Here is a 19,981-nt window from a genome sequence, read left to right on the forward strand (position 1 = left end):
CCCAGCTGCCAGTGGACTGTGGCTACAGAGTTGGCCTCTGTGCAGCACTACTGCCATGTGTGACCCCTGCCTGGCCATCTGGTCAGCTATCACCCGGAAGATGTTCTGGGTGTGGTGGCCTGCTTTGAACTGTCAAAGCATGTCCTCCTGGCCCCTTTTGGCCAGGAGGTCGGCCACAGCCAGCTGAGTCCAAGGTGCCAGCTCTGAGCAGGTAGGGTCCTGCCACTGGCCTCCCTAGCAGGAATTTTGGTGTTTCGTATTGGAAAACTGAAAAATCCGATAAAAAAAATCCCAAAGTCACTCTGTAAAATACCCCCAAATCCATGTTCCTCCACAATTAGAATAAAAGACAACTATAAAGAGAGAGAGAGAGAGAGAGAGAGAGAGAAAGAGACAGCGATCAGTTGGGCAATGTTTTATTGATATACCTACAGTGTTAAAGCAATTTGGAAGGCTACTAGTGTCTCTATCATAATAATAAAATGAACTCTAAACACATGTTTCATGAATGAATGAATCCATGAATATATATTTTGCTGCCCCCCAACAGGGGCTACAGCCTCCCCTCAGGGGCTGCAGCCCTCACACAGGGGCTATGGCCCCACCTCGGTTACAGCCCCCCCACAGGGGTAACTTACCCAACAGGGGCCAAATGGCCCCCACACGGGATACCACCCCACCAATGGGACCACATGACCCACCCCAGCCCCCCAATTGCTGCCCTACCTGGCCCCATCTCCTGTCAGCTGCTGCAGCCCATGTGATGGCTGCCCCCCCGACCCCCCCCGCGGCCGGGGCGGCGCATCTCCCACTTGCACCCCCAGGCTCCCATGGCTGCCCCCTCACCCCAGGCACTGGCACTTAAAAAAAAAAAAAAGCAAGAAACAAAAAGAAACAAAACAAAAAAAATCCTCTACTCACCCTAGAAGCAGGGGCTGGGGGGGCTCCAGGGCCTCTTGGCAGAGCCTCCCCAGGCAGCATAGAGCAGCAGGGGGCATCAGGGCCTGGGCTGGGGCCGCTGAGGCTGTCCCCTTGCCCTACACTGTGTGGGCAGGGCCCCAGTGACACAGGCAGCAGCTGGAACTGCCAGTAAGTGCCAGGTTTTTTGTTTGTTTTTTATTGTGGGGATGCTGGGGGGCACTACATAGTGCTGGTATGTAGTGGGATCGGGGGCCATGGAAGGGCTGGGAGGGGATGGGGCTGGGCAGGGAAGGGATGGGGGAGGTTGTGGGGCTGGGGCCAGGCAGGGAAGGGATCAGGGGGGTCTGGAGGGCAGGCGGGTGGTGGGGCTGGGCAGGGAAGGAATCAGGGGGGCTGAGGGAGTGGGCAAGGCCAGCGGGGGTCCCTCCTATTGTCCCTTCCCCCCTCCTCCAGCCCCCCGACCCACTACATACCAGCACTGGAGCCCTGTTGCTGTCACTCTGGCTCCCCTGCATGGACAGGCACCGTGCTACAGCACCAGGGTGAGGGCCAACCACAGAGATGCTCTGGCAGCCAGAGCATCTCTGTGGAGGACCCAGCCTCCGGTTGTCCCGCTTTTTTTAACTCCTTTTTTTTGACCTCTGGATAGCCAGGGGTCTAATTTTGTCCCCGCACTGCAAACTTGCAGTGGAAGGGGGGGGGGGGGGGGTTTTTTTTTTCTTTCCTGTCCCTATGCTGTTCCTGCATGTGCCTCTTGCAGCTTCTCCAAGGGGTTTGAGACTGCAAGAGGCACATGCGGGCTCATCTGGATGCGCCCCTTGAGGCTTGACTTTCTTGAGGTCAAAATGAATAATACATCTGTACGAAAAATATTGATTATTTTAACAAACTCATTAAATTTAAGCAACTCTATAAGCACATTAGTTAGGCCCCTAATCTGCATCAAACTGAATGATACTTAAGGGAAGAATGTGGTAAATGCTTTATGTGTGTGTGGATTTATAATAACAACTAATTCTGGATTTCAAAATTCAAACCTATCATCCATGTGTGATTCTTGTATCACTCAGGCTTTTTTGGTTTTCATGCAGCATGGAGATATACAAAAGCTTTATCAACATAGTATGCACCTATACCCACTTGAAGTAATGTCTTATTGCTCACAAAGATATTCAGATGTGAAATCCCAGGTCACACAGAATGCCTGTAAAATGTAGTAATAGACTTGCACAGTAAATTACAACAGCTCCTGGAGCTGAAGAATCTGAAATTTCCCCTATAAAAGCAGTACAAGCATTAGAGGTTGGTAAACATTGGATACAACACCAGCCCAAGTTTACTACAAGAAGACTGCAGTCAGAATTGTACACAGCATTTCCTGACCTTACAATAATCATTATTGGAAGAAAAGATTCAACTTATGCCATTTCTTGTGTTACATTCTCTATAATGAGCAGGTAGAATCAAACTTTTAATCCTGTTCCTAGATGACCTTTTCAAAATTCTGCTTTTTTACTGCCTATCAGTTTTGTCTCTTTCTTTCTAGCTCCCGAGATTGTAATCAAAGACAAATGGGAATAGACAGGGAATTACGAAATACTGAAAAAGCCCATGTTAAAATTTGCCTTTGTCTAATGGCATTACAATTCTTATACCTTATTTTAATAGATTATGTACAAATATAGCCATTAGCAATCTTAACAGTGTAATAATACCCAGTGAGAACAGATTTAATTGATTAAAGCATCAATATAGTATCTTACGCTTTTGGGGAAAACAAATATGAAAAAGCAATGCAGCTATTTTTGAATTATAACATAAGAGAACACTGGCAAATCTTTCAACAGCTGTTTATCATGAAAAAAGAAGTTACAGGAACCATTCCCCAGCCATGGAGACTGAAAATACTCAAATTGTGCTTTAATAAATTATAACAATGATGCGTGAAGCTAATATAAAATTTTTGAAGGAGGTTTCTAGTCCAGAGGGAGATGTCAAATTTTCTATTTGTGACTTTAATGCTACTTGGAATTTCTTCTCGGGCATTTAAAACTCCTTTTGTGACTCTTCATCAGCTGTTTTCCAGACAGCAAAGGCCTCTACAATATACATTTTCACTTTCTGCATGGCTGACGGACTTCATATGCTATATCCAATTTAAGGGTAGAGTACGAGATTACATTGCTAGAATATAGAGAGCCAAAGTCATTGAGACTGAATCATTGCTGTTTATAGTAATTCTTACTATTTGCTTTTTGACAGCCGTTTGTGACTGGAATAAAAGATGATGCCGAGATTATTGTCAAGCTGGTGTAATAGCTAGTAGTGCATGAAGTCTGCAGTAGATGGACTTGAACTTATAAGCACTCAGATTCTCAATAGACTCTCAAGTGAGCAGTGTCCTCCTCAGCCCAATATAATGTGACTGGCTTTGAAGAATCCTAATTTCAGAAGATGCAATATTATTTCAGCCAACTTTCTTTGTTCTATTTGAAATGTTTTATAGGGTTTAATTTGAGAGCTAGTTTAGAATTGAGGAAGCAAATTGATTTTCAGTTGCATGAGGTTCACTACATTTCATGTACATCCAAGCTGAACAACAACAGAGGGAGTTGACATATTCCAATTGCTTCCGAAAGGGGCTCCCTGGCCATTTTAGTTATAATGCACAAGCAGAAAAAAAAAAGAGATGATGGCTATTAACTGGTGAATTTCCTCATGATCTCTGCTAATAAAAACAGTCCTTTAACTTGACAAATGTAAACTGATGGTAAAAATGCTATTGGGAAAGCAGTACCCCATAAGGACTCTTATGAACTCTTCCTGTGTGCTCCTGCAGCTATAATACAGAATGCCAGCCGTTGACTTGGATGATGCTTCTGCTGCTGTAGGAGAGCTAGATTGACAGTGTCGACCCTGCATTGTTGTAGAAATGTTTCACAATGGATTTATCTGGTTAAGGAGTCCTTACAGATGCACATTTATGTCAGGTACATATTTTAATTTGGATTGTGTAGTGCACTGCAAACGAACTATTGTTCACTAGCTCAGTTGGCGGAATCTGCCTCTGCAGCATGCCAAAAGTGAATGATAAAAACCTGATGAGCTTCAGTGGAAGTTCAGTGGACCCAGTATTTAATTCTTATACCAACAACCTGGTTCCTCTTGGGAAACCAGTCCCTTTCAATTTGAAATCCAAATGAACAGTATTCCAAGAGCTTGCTTAAGAGTTTGCCTGAAACCAATCTCTCTCTTTCCAGCAGTGTTATTCTTCTCCAGCCAGATCTAATATCTTTGTAATCAATAGGTAAAAAGCTAAAATACTTTGGATATCAAAAAGAGCCTTACTCAGCAAAAGAAAATATAGACCCTTGATTAAATGGACTGCAGTACAGTACTTCTGTAAACCTTTTGCTTTTTTGCATACCGTGTTTCTTTCTTTATATTCCAGCATTACAAGCTTGATCTTTTATTGCAGTATTCCCATTCAAAATTCTATAGTTAAAGTTGTGTCAGCACTTCTATTACAAAACCCATTTATGAGGGGTTTATAACTCAGCTATGAAGATACACTCCAGGATGAAAGGTGGTGCACAAAACCTTTGCCAGAAAGACTGTCTTTTTTCATTGATTTTTTTAAACAAATTTGTTTTACTGTTTTAAGCTTTTATAATGGTTAAAAACAGTTTACTGTTTTCTATTACTTGAGAAACCCAACAATCTACTGGCATTAAAAAAAAGAGAATAGAGAACCAACTTACAGGTATTTGAGATTTAAAACATGATTATGGAAGATAGAAGTTTCTTTCAAGGAAATGCCCATAAGATTTTGTAGCAGGCAAATAAATGCAGGGCCAAATCTGTATCACCTGAACAGCAGCAATGAAGTCAGTCTATAGGTGCAACACCATATCCTGACAAGTGCATTCTCTTGCCTACTCCAGGTTACTGCTGCAGCAGTGGGAGCCTCTCCATTTTCACCGTGGCTTCTCACATCTTTTAACAGTTCTCAGACCTAGTTGCATACAAAGCAAAGTGCCTCACCACTTCAAAGGGCTGAAAAAATGGCCCTGTAGCATCTTGCATGTCTTAGACTATCTCTGGAAAAGATGCATTTCAAAATTAGTTGAGCCCTCTGTAATCGGCCCCAGTACTTTACTTTCCCTTTGTTTCTGTTTGGTTACACAGTTAAGTGTCCTGGTAAGCTATGTAGCAGCACTGTCAGGTCTCAGAACAGCCTTAGATTGTTTTGCTGATGCTGAGGTATCAGGACAGGTAGATAAGAAGAGTGCCTCAGCCTACTGACTCATTCCCTTCATGCATAACAATATACCCATCTCCCATAAGATACGTCTACATGGCAAAATGCATCAACAGATTAGCCCATGGAATGGAATGCCATGTATGTAACTATATTACTTTTGGTACCTAAGCTAGCCTTGAACCCACTCAGATATCTCTGCACAACATTACATTTTGCCATGTGGACATATGCTTCAGTGTGCCAAGCTTCAGTACATCTTCATGGATTCTGAGATGCGTGGATAACCCTAGGTGAGACTTCATGAATCAGTGAACTCACACAGGTTCCTCAGCAGGCACTGGATTCAAGCCTGGCACAAGAGCAATGGGATTGGGGGTTTGATATCAATCCCAACAGGCCTCCTGTGTCAGTGAGAAGGCAACTTTCTGTGTCTAGGAGTGAATGATAAAGGTGATGCTGCAAACAGACAACTTCATAGTTATCTGCTATAAAAGCCAGTGCAAAAGAATAGTATTTTCAAAAGCAACTTATGCCATGTCTGCACTGCAAAAAGAACTGCGGCATGTATAGACATGCCTGAGCTAACATTAATTTTAGCTGGCTCAAGTACTAATAGCAGTGAAGCTGGGGCAAAACATGGTCTGGCATAGCTGCTCAAGCTCCTTCCGCTCTGAGTACTTAATGAATGGCTGAAGTGTGCGCTGCCATAGCTGTGCCATTGCTAGTACTCAGCTAACTTCATTACAAGTAGCTTGAATATATGTGCATACAGTCACATCTTTCAGCTGAAGTGTAGATATAACTTTAGAAAATGTAATTCCCTAGACTTTCCTCAAGACTTTGTCTGAAGTACTTTATGAGCTTTTGAAAAAAAAATTACCTAATGCCTGTGTGTGCAAGAAAAACATGCATGTGTTATTGCATGCTTATCAATGTGTTTTACACTGATAACAGTGCTCTCTTATACCCTGATTGTAAATTTTACACACAGAATTTTAGTGCCACTAGTTACAGATGGAAAATGGCTCATATACAATTTATAGAATCAAAAACTAAAAAAATCACCAAGAAAAAAATCATCTTCAGAGTCAAGACTTCTATGAATTTAAATGAAAAAAAAAAAATACAAAATTCAGAAGGAGCTGAAAAAAGGCAGAAGTTGTATTTCCTACACCACTACATTTGTTACCAAACCCACAAAAAGGCTGGTATAGAATAATTTAAAAAATAAGCCACATAAATTCCAAAGGAACAATCACAGGCAACATGCAAAAAAACCCCTGGTGTAAAAAAAAGGACCCAACTGTATATTAACAAAAAGAGCTATGGTAATCTTTCAGGTAAACCGAATACCTTTAAAAAAATTAATACATCTTACAAGATATACCTCCCATCACCTGTCATAAAAAACCATGGATATATTTAATAACTCATAACAGACAGACTGTAAACTAAATTTTAGAAGATACCTTAAAATGGCTCAGTAAATACTAATTTCACTATAACTATTCAAACCACTGAGACACTGGAAGGCCTCGTCGGGGCTTTGTTGTGATGTGTGCAGTTCTGTAATACTTCTTTTTTCAAGCTTAAATACCAAACTGCACATATAACCTTGCTGCGACCCTTGCTTTTTCAACCTTTTAGTAAGTAAGGTTTCTGGCAGGAAAGTTGTTCCACAAACTGCAAAGAGTAAATGGAGACCGTTAGCTGTGCTTATTTAAGTCTCTATTCTTCTATGCCACTCAGTTTCAATCCTGGCCCTGGCAGAACAACATCAGTATTCTCTGCCTCTTTTAACTAAGGAAGCAAATCAAGAATCAGACAGACTAATGGGAACTGAACCTCATTTCTTGGCCTCTTCTTCAGCCTATGAAGCCAAACGGAAAGCAGCCCACTTCTACAGGCCTCTTATTCCTCTTGCCAGCTGGGAACTTAACCACCTCCTTGGCCCTCCCATCTCACTTGCCAGTCAGCACGCAGCCTGCCTTTCCAGGCTTCTAACAACCACTGGCCAGTTGGGAATTTGACTGCTTCTCCAGGTCTCCTGTCTACTTGCCAGACAGAGTCTGCAGGGTTCCTTTTCCATTTGCCTAAGCCAGTTAAGAAGGGATCTGCAATTTTATTAGAGCATATTAGCAAAATGGCTTAAACATCTCCATAGAAAAATGAAGTCTTAATAATGCTGCACAAAGAATGGGATAAGAACTGGGAGAAAACAAGAAAACTGGGGGTGCCCCCGTTTCTGAGTTTCCAATATTTCTAACCATATTAAGAGTGCTCCTCTCCTAAATACCTGCCTGACTCTTGGGCATAGGTAGATTGGAGGGAAGGAGAAAAACAAAATGGTATAACTCTTGATTAGAGCCACAAGAAACTTTTTCAACAAAACCTGAACCACATGAAGCCCACCTGTTACACTGCAACTTGAAATTATTCAATGTAGATCTGCTGAAATATTCCTCAGGGTCCAAGGTTCTAGTTCCAGGTGATGGGTGTATTTATAGTACACAGCTTTATCAGACAAATTGAGGGTCAGATATAGCCTGAAACTAAGTAGCTGTGCAGGGATATAAAACAGGAAAAAGCCCTGTTGCACGCATGGCCTTGTGTGGCCTCCTCAGACTTTCACTCCCTGGGACATCTGCTCCCTAATGCTGTATAAGAATGGCAAGATAGGGCAAGGGAACAGGTGAAGACTTAATTTCTTCCTTCACAAAACTCCCTTCCATGTAATGGTTTACTAGCATAGGCCAATAATACATTCCTTCCACCCAGGAGAATCAAGAATTGAGCCTCCTGTGAGTTCCTCTTTCCTTGTGGCATGGCACAGCCAGACACCTCCCTTACACACTGCTGTGCTGAAAGCCACAATCTAGTCTTTGACCTTTTTTCTGTTTGTGAATTGTCCAAAACCAAATTCTTTTCACCTGAATTGGTCACTACTTTCAATGATTTGATGAACGCTTTATGTGAACAATTCTGCCTCTGGGTTGCTTACAAACTGCTCCTTGTGAGTATTCAACTCACTGTTTGCACAATTGCACAGTTTGAACAGCAAATGCTGATGAGATTGTTTCTGGCCTGTGAGTTGATGGCTATACTTGATAAAATGTTATGCTTTATAATATGTTATATTATACACAATAATATGTTGGTGACCATATAGCATATCATGTAAACAAGTATATTTGTATACACACTAACCACCCCTAATTCTATGAACAAAACTTGCCCATTCAAATACTCACAAACGGCAAATATGTGGTCATCACAAACACAAATGGATCGCATTCAACGGTTTTTGATTACTCAAGAATGCTTTTCCTTCTTCCCTTTCTTCCCCCAGTCTTCACACAACAAAGAAAAATCCGAGGCATTTGAACTAACACAAATTGAAAAGAAAGGAACTGATTACAAGAAGGGCACTTGTTGAGAATTGAATCTGCCAAATCTTACATGGTTCACACACTGACGGTAACTTTGGTGGTATGTCAACCTGTATTCATGTGATTCCTTGCTCAATGCAATCAAAATACTTCTTTTCCAGTACACTCTATTATGACTTATAATATGTATTATAGAGAAGCCACAAACATGGACCAGCACCCCATTGTGAGTATGTCTGCATGGCACAACACAGTGCATAACAGAGATACCAAAGCTATTAGGCCTGTGCGAATAGGGAAGTATTCAATTAGGATTCGGATTCGGCCTATTCGGAGGACAGTCATTCGATTTAGAGATTCAGATCACTGTCACAAATCCATTTGGCCAAATCAGCTTTGGAAGATTCAGCGCTGACTCGGTGATTTGGCCACAGACTATAATGGGGAATCACTGAAATACCTATAACTGTCATTTTTTGGCAGATTTGGATGAAAATAGTAGGGATGGTAACCCCTTCTGAGGGCATGAAGCCTGCCAAGTTTCAAGGAGATAGGTGCAGGGGTTTCTGGGAAACTGCACCTCAAATTGCTGAAAGCAAAACTCGTGTTGTGTGTGTTAAGGCAGGTTTGGATGAAAACAGCAGTGATGGTAGCCTGTAACAGGGGGCCTTCCCAGTGCCGGTTAGATCTCTGCCTCCCCACCTGTTTCTGGGCCAGCCACCCACCCCTCTTTTGCTCAGGCAGAAACAGCTCACAAAAGGGGCAGAACAGCTGCAGAGAGAGGCTTATATGCTGTTTCTATGTCCCTCCCCCAGAGCACTGTGATTGGAAGGGGAGGCGGGGAAAGATGACAGTCACTGGCCAGCTACAGATCAGTCTTTCCCACCCTGCTCCCTCTTCTCAGTTTCTGTTCCCCTGAAAGACTGCCTTCTGAATCTCCAAATCTCCAAATCTTTTTCCGAATCTTTTCCGAATTGATTCAGAGGCTCAGCATCGATTTGGAGGGTTTTTTTGTCTCCCGACTCGATTCGGATTCAGTGATTTGGGCCAAATCTTCTAAGAATCGAATCAGTGACCAAGGCTTTGCACACTCCTAAAAGCTATCTCTTAACAGTACCACAGGCAGTCTAGCTGCAAGATGCACAGTTGTATTGAGAATGGTAAATTAGTCTGTATGGACTTCCAAGTAATGCACTTAGGGCACTTGTTGGCATTGTTTCAACACCAATCTCAGGACTGCTGTGGTCAGTTGCCACCCAATTGCTCCTTCTCACCATGTGTCAAAGCCTGGATGGAGTAGGTCAGCATTTCTCAACCTGTGGGTCATGACCCAAAAGTGGGCTGGAAGAATATATCAATGGGTAATAAACAAGCTTTAAAACTGGATCAACAAACTTTAAAAATGGATTCTCTTTTAAAGGAGAAAAATGTGGAAAATTGTGGCTTTTCCCTTGCAGGCTGTCAGAGTTCCAGCCTTGTCCCCTTGTGCCCCATATCCCTTCGCCACCCCACACGCTGTAGGGCTGGGGGTGGGGGACAGTGGGTCAGGACTGGCCACTGATGCTTATAAATGGATCCTGGTACAAAAAAGGTTGAGAACCACTGGATTAGGTCAGTGGTTCCCAACCTGTGGACTGGCACAGGAGTGGGACAGGGTGCAGGGAGCCAACTGACACCCTCCCAGGGCTGCCCCACCCCCCAGCTTTAACCCTGCACATCACTGCTGCTGGTCCGGGCAGATAGACAGGGATCTGAGCGGGGGGCTCGTGCCACAACCTGGCATCCCACCCTTCATGGCCATAGGCTGGTGGTTGGGAGCCTCTGGATTAGGTGATGCATCTAACTTTGAGCAACGCCTGAGCACATGCCCCAGTGCTGCTGTCAGATTCTCTGCTTCTGACATGTTTCCTGGCATGTAATCAAGGCCGACCTCAGCCAAAACCACTGCCTAATTTCTGGATTTTGGCATGTACTGAACAAGAGCAAGCAAGTGGAGTCATCCTTCTCAGCAGTGGCCCCGGGCTTAGAATGAAAGTGGCACAGATATGGTCTGTACTGGTTCTGGTACCTTAGCTAGGTTGTTTAGCTCTAGCTTGGGTAGCACTACATTGCACTTCATTGTGCTGTGCCAGCACATCCTGTGTTAAACTCTGTACAAAACCAGGAAAGTACAACTATTTATATCCCAGAGACCTAAACGCTGCATTAGACATTCATAATATATACCTCTATTCTAGTGAAAGGGGATCTGACTATTTTCTCCATCTTATTACCCTGATTTTCACTTTCCTTCCCCTGTGAGCTGTGTCAGTAGAGACCCTGGCAGTGGGACCTTCCAGAAAACTGAGACTGTTGGAGATGCCTCCTCTCTGTGATGACTCCAATCTGGATGCTGTAAGCAGCAGCTGCTCCAAAACACTGGCTCTTTCCAACTGCCAGAGCAAGGGAGCTCAGGGCTCTTTATCACAGCGTCATTTGCTATTCCCTCTTCCCTTAACTGAAATTGTTAAAATTGAACTTGCTAAAATTGTTAACTCCTTATTTTTGGCCATATTCTTGCCTTTGAATTCTACTCTACCTTGCATTCATGTGTCTGTAGGTATAGTTGAGTTTAGCTGACTTTCAGTTGCAGTTACTGTGCTGTCTCTGTCAAGCTTTTAGGACCGACAGGTGGAAGGTTCTGGTATATAAAAACATAATGGCTTAAAATGGTGTTCATGTTGTGACCTCTCTACCTAATGGATTCTCTTACAGCCTAGCAGAGGCTTTTTGTTTTATCCAGGCTCATTTGGTTTGGAATCATTTTGACAATTAAATGCAGTCACCTGAAAATAATAACCTACCTCTCATATACTGCTTTTCATCTAAGGAACTCACAATTCTTCATATTTTAGTGTCATTGATCTATTTCCATTTTACAAAGAAGCAAATAAAGGAAATGTGCCACAGCAAATTTTAAAAGGTGCCCTCAAATGCCAAAGAAATGCATGGAACCTGTTCTTCCAAAACCTTTCAAACATTTAACTAGAAACTTGATTAGAGATTCTACCCTTTCACATAACAGCTTCTTTGCTCCAGGAAAAAGAAAAAAGTCTTCCTGTCTATGGTCTATGTTTTGGTCTCTCATACAGCAGCCTTTCAATCCTCAAGTCTTTCATGAAGCTGTGAGGAAGGATTTTCTCATTAGTCAATGAATTTAGGGAAAGTTAGTCGGTATCTCAGTACAAAGCTCTTAGTTACACTGGTGTCAATCCATGCATTGCCCTGTATCAGCACTGTGTGACTGAGCACAGAAAACAGCTCACATTACTGCAAATTCTGCACTTCCCTTTAGAAATGTGTTAGTTACTGTTTGTTACAGTGGTTTTGTAGTCATAGATTTGCTATTATACTCAGCTTACTCTTCCCTTACAAACAGAAGACAGGCTGCTTAAATCCAAATGATTACTTTCCATTTAAAGTTAGGTTGTATTAATTTGGCCCAGAGTATGGTAAGTACTGTCTTAAGGTTAAACCTATTATACTACAAGGCAGAAAGTATCATTGCTAAGACTTCAGCAGAGCTTGTCCCTTTATCACTGAAGGGCTGCTGCAGAATGTAAGGGAGGAGAGAACTTGCTGCAGAGGCACCTTCCTCAGTCTTACAACAGTTCCCCTGTTGATTGGGGCTAGGGACAGACATTAAAAAGCCTGAGCCTGAATTGATTCAACCTTTGCAGGTTAATCTAACCTGACTAGCCTAAACTGGTTTGTAACCGCAGAGACATACTCTCTGGACTGAGGAAACTCAGGCACATGCCTGCAGTAGCTCAGACTAGAAGCCAGGGGGCACTAGAGCAGCCCTCCCTTCCCTTCCATAGTGCTGAGCTGATGGGGGGGTGTGGTCAGGCCTGGCAGGATCTCTGGTTGGGAAGGTCTGCCTGCACAATCCCAGGCTTTTTCCCACTGGCTGCTCAAGGGGTGGGAGTATTGTCAGACCCCAGCCCTAGGCTAGCACTTTGAGGCAAGGGACAGTGTCCAGTGCATACATCTGTTGATGATACAGAGCTTTTCAAACTCCCTCCCGGCTTCTTTATACTGTCTGCAGCAAACTGACAGGCAAGCAAGGCATCGGAGGGCTGATAACAGTGTTTATCACCCCATCAGCAAAACAACAGCCTCTCTCCATTAGTTTAAGCTCTTCTTAAACAGCTTTTTCCAAAGAACCATTTTACCAGCTGACCTGTTGATTAGCTCCAAAAAACCCTAAGTTCTGTCTGGCTGTTTGGGTGAAATTGGAGATGCACACAGACTCCTATCAGCATTAGCTAGCATACCATGTGCCTAGGGTCCATAGCGCTTGGGTCTACGCTGTGGGAGATGGGAGGGAGGGAGTAGGATGGGATCCCTGCTTGAGCAGTGAGGGAGCGGGGGAGGGTGAAACCAGGCAGACCCTGCTGTGCCTGCAGTGTTTGCCGGAGTTCTGGCCGGGGAGCAGAGGGGCAGGGCCAGCTTTGTCGTCTGGAGCAGAGAGCCCAGCCCAGAGAACATGCCAGGATGCTGGGAGAGTCTGGTTGAACTTAAATCAGCAAGGTGTCTGGGACAGACATTGCATAAACCAGTTTGACCCAAATCAGTTAAGTCTGACACTACATTCAACCAGGTTTATCTTACACCAGTTTCAGCCATTTTTAAACTGGTTTATGTGCACCGAACTTATGTACTGTTACAGGTTTAAACCAGTTTCTGATCATTTAAACCGGTTTATGTCTAATGTCTAGCCTGGATATACAGGTTTGGTATTCCCTCCACCCCAGAGCTGGAGAGAAGCATGGGGAGCAAAGAGAAGAAACTGAATTGTATTTAATCTAAGGAGAACAACTGACATTTTGGAATCGTTAAGGGAAATTTGAAAGAACAAATGAAAGTGTATTTAAGCTTTCTTTCCTCTGGAAATATGCAGAAAAAGCATGCCAGCTTCCAAAAGTGTTAGGCATATTTCATTATATTTACTACTACAGCATAACCAGGAAAACTATGTCTTCATTCCTTAGCAATAAAAGCATTCTAACAAGAACAATGCCAGCAGAAGAGAAGTGTGGCTGGGCTAAACTTCATCATGTCTCTGCCAAATCCATTAGGTATAGGTAGGCACAGCCCACTCTACCAGCTTATATATGAGCTTCCTTATACACAACTTCTGTCTGTTAAGTAGTTGTAACCAATCTGTAGCTCCTTAAATGGTGTTGGGATAATGGAGACATTACCAACAACAATTTGTTCTGTAACACTAAGTCTTTCACAGTCTCATTTATTCTTCAAATATGTCTATACACACGCATAGATGCATACACACAGACATATACATCTTGACATCCACATCCACACATGTCATCTATTATCATGTGCATATACACACACACATATACATAGTCACACATCCTCCAGTAGATATTGGAAGCATATTTTGCTTAACATTTCTGTTCATTCAGGATAGCATTTGAAATTCTGGTTATACCAGGAATTCTAGTTCTATAATCAGTTGGTAGATTTATTCTGTGATCTTTTATATCAAAACCCATGCTTGCTATAATACTTTTTAAATAAACTCTGTTTGATTCTATTTCTTCTTGAAGAGACAGACAATTACTATATGTCCTCTAAAGGAACTGAAAATATGCCAAACTGTTTGAATTACTTTCAGTAATTGAATATAATATCCACTAAATATTATGTTTGATATTGTCTTTTCCCCAGTTTAAGTAGCTAAAGCAGATTTGGACATAAAGCTACTAGAAAGAGAATAGTGTCTTGGTATGCTCAATAGCACGCTATTTTTGTCTAGGTAGTGTATTTGTTCCTACAGTAACTAATAAACATTTTAATTATTGATGTGATCCGAACAATCTTGAATCTAAGTGTAAAGAAAGAAATATATATCTTTTTCTTTGTTAATGTCTTTGCTCAAACATACAGATGAAATGCAAGTGGAAATGAAAACGCATCCTACCATTCTCACTTGCATTTAGAATTCTATTACTGTGTTTGTTGAAAGAATGTCACAGATTTCAGAAAAGCACACTATGAATTAAACTTTATAGATTTTATTGGTTTTTTTCTCTTTCTATTTTTTACTCTATTTTTTGCAATACCGTATTCTTAAAGGCTTGGAAATATAATTTTCTCCCTACTAATGCTGTCTTTTTCTATTAGGCAAACATTGATTTTTTTTCCTGTGTTCAGAATGGACATAAAATTGTCTCGGATATTTTGTGTTTAACATCAACAACAACTTCATTTTAAATGGGACTAATACAGGTTTTACAATAATAAGAATAACACTGTAGATCACAAAAGCCCTGACCACTTTCTTAGTAAAGTCTATCCCATTTTAAGTTTGGGTTAGATAGAAAATGTACAGGCTGGTGTTACTAACATGTAGCATGCATCACCACCATCCAAGGAGCCCAATCAAGAATGAACAGTGATTCCCAACCAGCATTCACTTCCTGGTTCCTCATGTTATAAGGAGATAGTCTGCTACTCATTTACCCTACACTGGTCCCAAATTAATTTCTCTTCTATGCCAGTCCAGCTCTGCTCCCCAGCCCACTGGCAAACTGACTTCCCCTTTTCTTATCATTTCACTTCGGCACCACACTTGGCAAAGGGCTTGCTTTGGAAACCAGCAGCAAGAAAAGGATACATATCCAGGTTGGAACCTTCACTCTCAAACTTATTTGTTATGTTATTCTGTCTGGTTTTATAGGGCATGGACTCTGTTCTCAAGATCAAATGATCCACTAGGGAATGGGTCCTGGGATATTTCATGCAGGTGAATCATGCTGCCCTGCAGCTGCACAGAATTTGGGAAAGCGTCTTTTCTTTCTCTGTTATAGGTAGTCAGGGAAGAGCACTTTACATCAAACTCCCTTGGTGTCACTCACCTCTCAGTAGGACTATGATAGATTTTTGTTGGTTCAACATACAAAGAAGGTGTACAGGAAGGCCTTGACTGACAAACTGGTCTGAAACTTAGCTGTAGAAGAAGATACTGTTTCCCAGCCTATTTGGATGGGGGCCAGTTCTTGTAGCACAGCACAAGGCCACAAATCTCACTGAAGTCACATGCAGTAAAACTTTTTAGCTAAATTCTTAATATGGCCTGGTCTACAGGCTTGAGTGGAAATCCTGAGTAAGAAAGAGGGGGAACAGGTGCCGTGGTATTTTGTTTTGCTTTTATGGGTAAGTGATTCCTTTCATTTAAAATACAAGAAAAGGGAAGTGGCTGTCCCCTCCTTATTCAGGTTTAACCCTTTCATAACTCTACTTACTTCAAGGTAGTTTCTCCTAGTTTAAGCAGAATACATTAACAATGGGAGTATTATAGTATCTGTCTAACTGTTAAAGCACTTTTGGAAATTTCTACTGGAATTCATAAGATAATCATCTTAATTCAGTATTGACTTCTGGGCTAAAGTCTAAATATTAAATGTTTATTTTGTTCTAAGATTATTATATGATATTACATCTACGCTTATTTTCCTAGGTTCATGGCTGTACTTCATGTTTCTATCTAAATATATATATTCACTAGTTTATAAAGGGCAGACACCCATTCTGCAGCATATTTGTTCTTATAATTATATCTTAAAAATACACTGCAAGAAGGCTGGGAAACACTAACGCTCAGGGTGCATTAAAATCAGCAACAGGAACAGTTGGAACTTTTTAAGAAATCCTTTTAAATGTAATTAAAGCATGAAAGAAAGCTGACAAGATGCTGTTTATTATGACCATTTAAGGTTTGAAAACCAGTGCATTGCCCAGCTTGTACAAAACAATGCATCCAGTGTTAGGGCCAGGAAACATCAATCAGGTTTTATGATAACTACTTGGATGTCACACTGTATAGCATGTGTATACATATCACATATTTTATTTTTTATATATACGCACATGTGTTGTGCGCGCGCGCGCACGCACACACACACACACACACACACAATATAAAGAAACAAGCATGTTAAGATTACATATATAACTGGTCATCTTCCACACAGCAGACTTACTGTTTGGTTTATTTAATTCCATTTCCCTTCATGTTGTTCCTGTGAAAGCTAGCTGCCAGATGAACTCATGAGGAGGCACCAACACATAAGTTACTCATGAAGGTGCGGCTCACACAGCAGCTACTAAGCCATGCTGGGCCATGAGATTCTGGCTCTCTCTGGTGCCATTATCTGGTCCCATTGTAGGAGTATAGAGCACCATAATATTCACTTTCATCACACAAATTTATGCAATTTAAAAGCAAGAAACAAAGATCGTGCTCACAGACTCCATGAGATAGCAATCCAAAGTTATCTGTGAGTAACCATGGGAACTGAACTCCTATATTTCTTCAAATCTAATATATAAAGTGTTATCATAACCTCACTTATGTGTAACCTCAGCAATTATGTCAAGAAATTAGACAATTTTTGTTGCTGAACCAACTCTCAAACTGATTCTAATTTCACTGGAAGTTTTCTTCTGTTAAAAACAGCTGGAGACATTTGTTATTGAATCCTGCTCTTTTGACAGAATTTTATTAAAAGAAATTGATTTTAGTAGCTCCCACTATTACATTCTGCTGAATGATATAACATAGTATTTCATTTACTTTCCTGATTTTTGGAAAGAATGAAATTTTTTTTTAAAAGCTGCCAATTGGGATATGCAATTTTCCCACTATCATTGGTTTAAAAAGGCTGGTTTTACAGTCAGGCACCACTATGTTTGAAACTGTATTAAAAAGTAAACAAAATAAACAAATTTAGTTAAAAATATTCTTTTGAGGATTCAATTTTTTTACAACCAAACACAACAATATGTTACATTACATTTTAAGCAGTGTGTTTACCTTTCACCGAGTGTCTTCAACAGCTGTGTCAACGTTGAGTGCAATAGCTTGGTTCTAAAAAAATTAACACAAAATGTTTATTTAAAAAAAAATGTCCATAATCACACCAAATAACACAACGTGTGGGCTGCAAAGCAGAGTGCTGGGAGCAATATTATTCATGTTTAAAACTACTGCCTGATTTTGCCTCCTTTTAAAATTACGATACTACAAATAACAGCCCAGAGGAATTATCAATTGCAATTTTTGTAATGCAAAAAGCATTTGGGATTCAAACTACAGAAGAATTGTAAAATATACAACAATTAAAACTAACATTTTATAGCTTAACATTTCCCTTTCCTTGGATGTGAATACTTATGTTAGAAAACAGACACATACCATAATAATTATTTCAAACACTCAAAACAGCTTTTCTTTTCGTATACAATATGCACCCTTCTAATAAGTCAACATCTTTAGTTCAGTGGGTAGTTTTTTTCATTATCGGGAAGCATTGTTGTGTGGGTAAAGTGATGGTGGTTGTGAATTGCTAACTTCATAAAAAATCTTTCCCCACAAATTACTTTTTGATTGATTCAGACATTAAGGCTTATTAATCTATTTTTTAAAAAGAGATGTCAAATTAGTGTCCCATGAGACTACTGCAGCATTTTGTTATCTTATTTACCAGAACATTCACATTTTAGGGGTTTTTCTTTTTGCGTGCTTTATCAGGACAGCCGATAAAGGGAATACTCCCTAGAAAAACAACTTAATAACAAAGCCAGAGAAAAAAGTATTGCAGAGATATTATCAACAGCTTTTTATATGATAAATTATGAACAGTATACACCATTAAAAAGTCAGCATTTTACCATAGACTTAGAATGCAAAATAATGGAGATACCTCTTTGTGGTAGCTGCAGGCAAATGTAAACTGTTATAATGGCAACCAAAGGGACGGAGATGCAATGAGAAACTCACTCCTATGCAGAGGGTCACTAGATGACATATGCATCACTTGCGACCCACTTTAGTTCTGATTTTTACTCACACTGTTCTATATAGTACAAGACAATATCCTATTGAATACTTTCTGGTACTGGCATCAGAGCAAAGGTATGTTCCCCTTTGTAAGCTACAGTTAATACACATGCATCATATTTATATAAACCAGTGATTTATATAGACTAGTATTTTGAAAAGTGACTACCATATTTCTCTGAATCCAAGATGACTTTGAATTTAAGACAACCCTCCAATAATTGGCCTCTGTACATTGAAACTGTATACATTTTTTATAATTTTCCATGTACAGAACATAACTAATGGTGGGTTGCCTTAAATTCACCCCCCACAACTCCTGCAGCAGGGCAAGCAGCAGCAGGGGGGCAGGTGGTAGAGGGAGTCAAGTGGCCTCTCCCCCCCACCATTTGCCCTCCTTGCTGTCTGCTCCTGCCAGTGTCAATGCACCCAGCCCCTGTCCCTGTGTCACTTGTCCTACTTCCTCCCTGTGACTACATCTGCTGGCACCTGCACCCCCACAACTTGCTGCCCCTATTGTCTGGGGCAGAGCTAATAAATTAGGCACACATTTAGGGGTGTATGAAGCCTTTTGTAGAAAGAAAAAGATTGGTACCCCCTCCTTGGCTCCCCAAATATTATAATGTAAGGTACCTGATGTGATGCCAAAGCCATCCTATCAAGCTTAGAGGGTTGAATGGATTTTGGGGATGAAAGGATAGCTGGTCTCCCTGAGATTTCAGTTCTTCCTGCGCTGAACCTTTCCATTAAGCTATTCAAGAGGGATGCGGAGAATCTTGAGAGGGTCCAGAGGAGGCCACTCATATAGTTAGAGGCCTGCAGGGAAGGCCCTACAAGGACAGACTGAGGGACCTAGATCTCTTCAGCCTGCGCAAGAGAAGACTGAGAGGTGATCTTGTGGCTGCCTATAAATTCATCAGGGGAGGGCAGCAGGGAATAGGAGATTCTTTATTTACTAGGGCACCCCCTGGAGTAACTAGGAACAATGGCCACAAATTGACAGAGAGCAGATTTAGGTTGGACATTAGAAAGAACTTCTTCACAGTCAGGGTTGCCAGACCCTGGAATGGCTTTCCACAGGGGGTGGTGCTGTCTCCTACCTTGGGGGTCTTCAAGACAAGACTGGACAAGCACCTAGCTGAGGTCATCTGACCCCAGCACTCTTTTCTGCCCAGGGAAGGGGGTTGGACTCAATGACCTACTGAGGTCCCTTCTGACCCTATCATCTATGAATCTATGAATCTGTTATGCCAAACTAGCGGTATCACATTGGCTTGTTTTGCAATTCAGGCTTGATCAATGTAACGTGCTCCACTTAGGATAGCAATGGGTCAGTCAATCTCATTTCATTTGGTGGGCAGCTAATAAGGTTGAGAAATAAGCACCAAGAAATGAGAGATATCTTTCATCAACTTGGCTAGCCTTGTTTTGTTTTTTTTCCCTAAATGTTAATTTGAAACTGTGAAAACATGATGTTAGGTGGCAGTTTCCTAGGAG

General features: G+C 41.4%; 1 long non-coding RNA gene across 1 annotated transcript in view; it reads right to left on the reverse strand.

Annotated features, from left to right (window-relative positions):
- Nucleotides 1-17,513, reverse strand: part of LOC102385781 — an 81,122-nt gene extending 63,609 nt beyond the window's left edge. The window contains exon 1 of the long non-coding RNA XR_003095344.1: nt 17,459-17,513. This is a non-coding gene — a long non-coding RNA (uncharacterized LOC102385781). The remainder of the gene's footprint in view (nt 1-17,458) is intronic.
- Between the last annotated feature and the right edge of the window lie 2,468 nt (nt 17,514-19,981).

This window comes from Alligator sinensis, unplaced genomic scaffold (assembly GCF_000455745.1).
Source record: "Alligator sinensis unplaced genomic scaffold, ASM45574v1 scaffold814_1, whole genome shotgun sequence".
Taxonomy (NCBI): domain Eukaryota; kingdom Metazoa; phylum Chordata; order Crocodylia; family Alligatoridae; genus Alligator; species Alligator sinensis.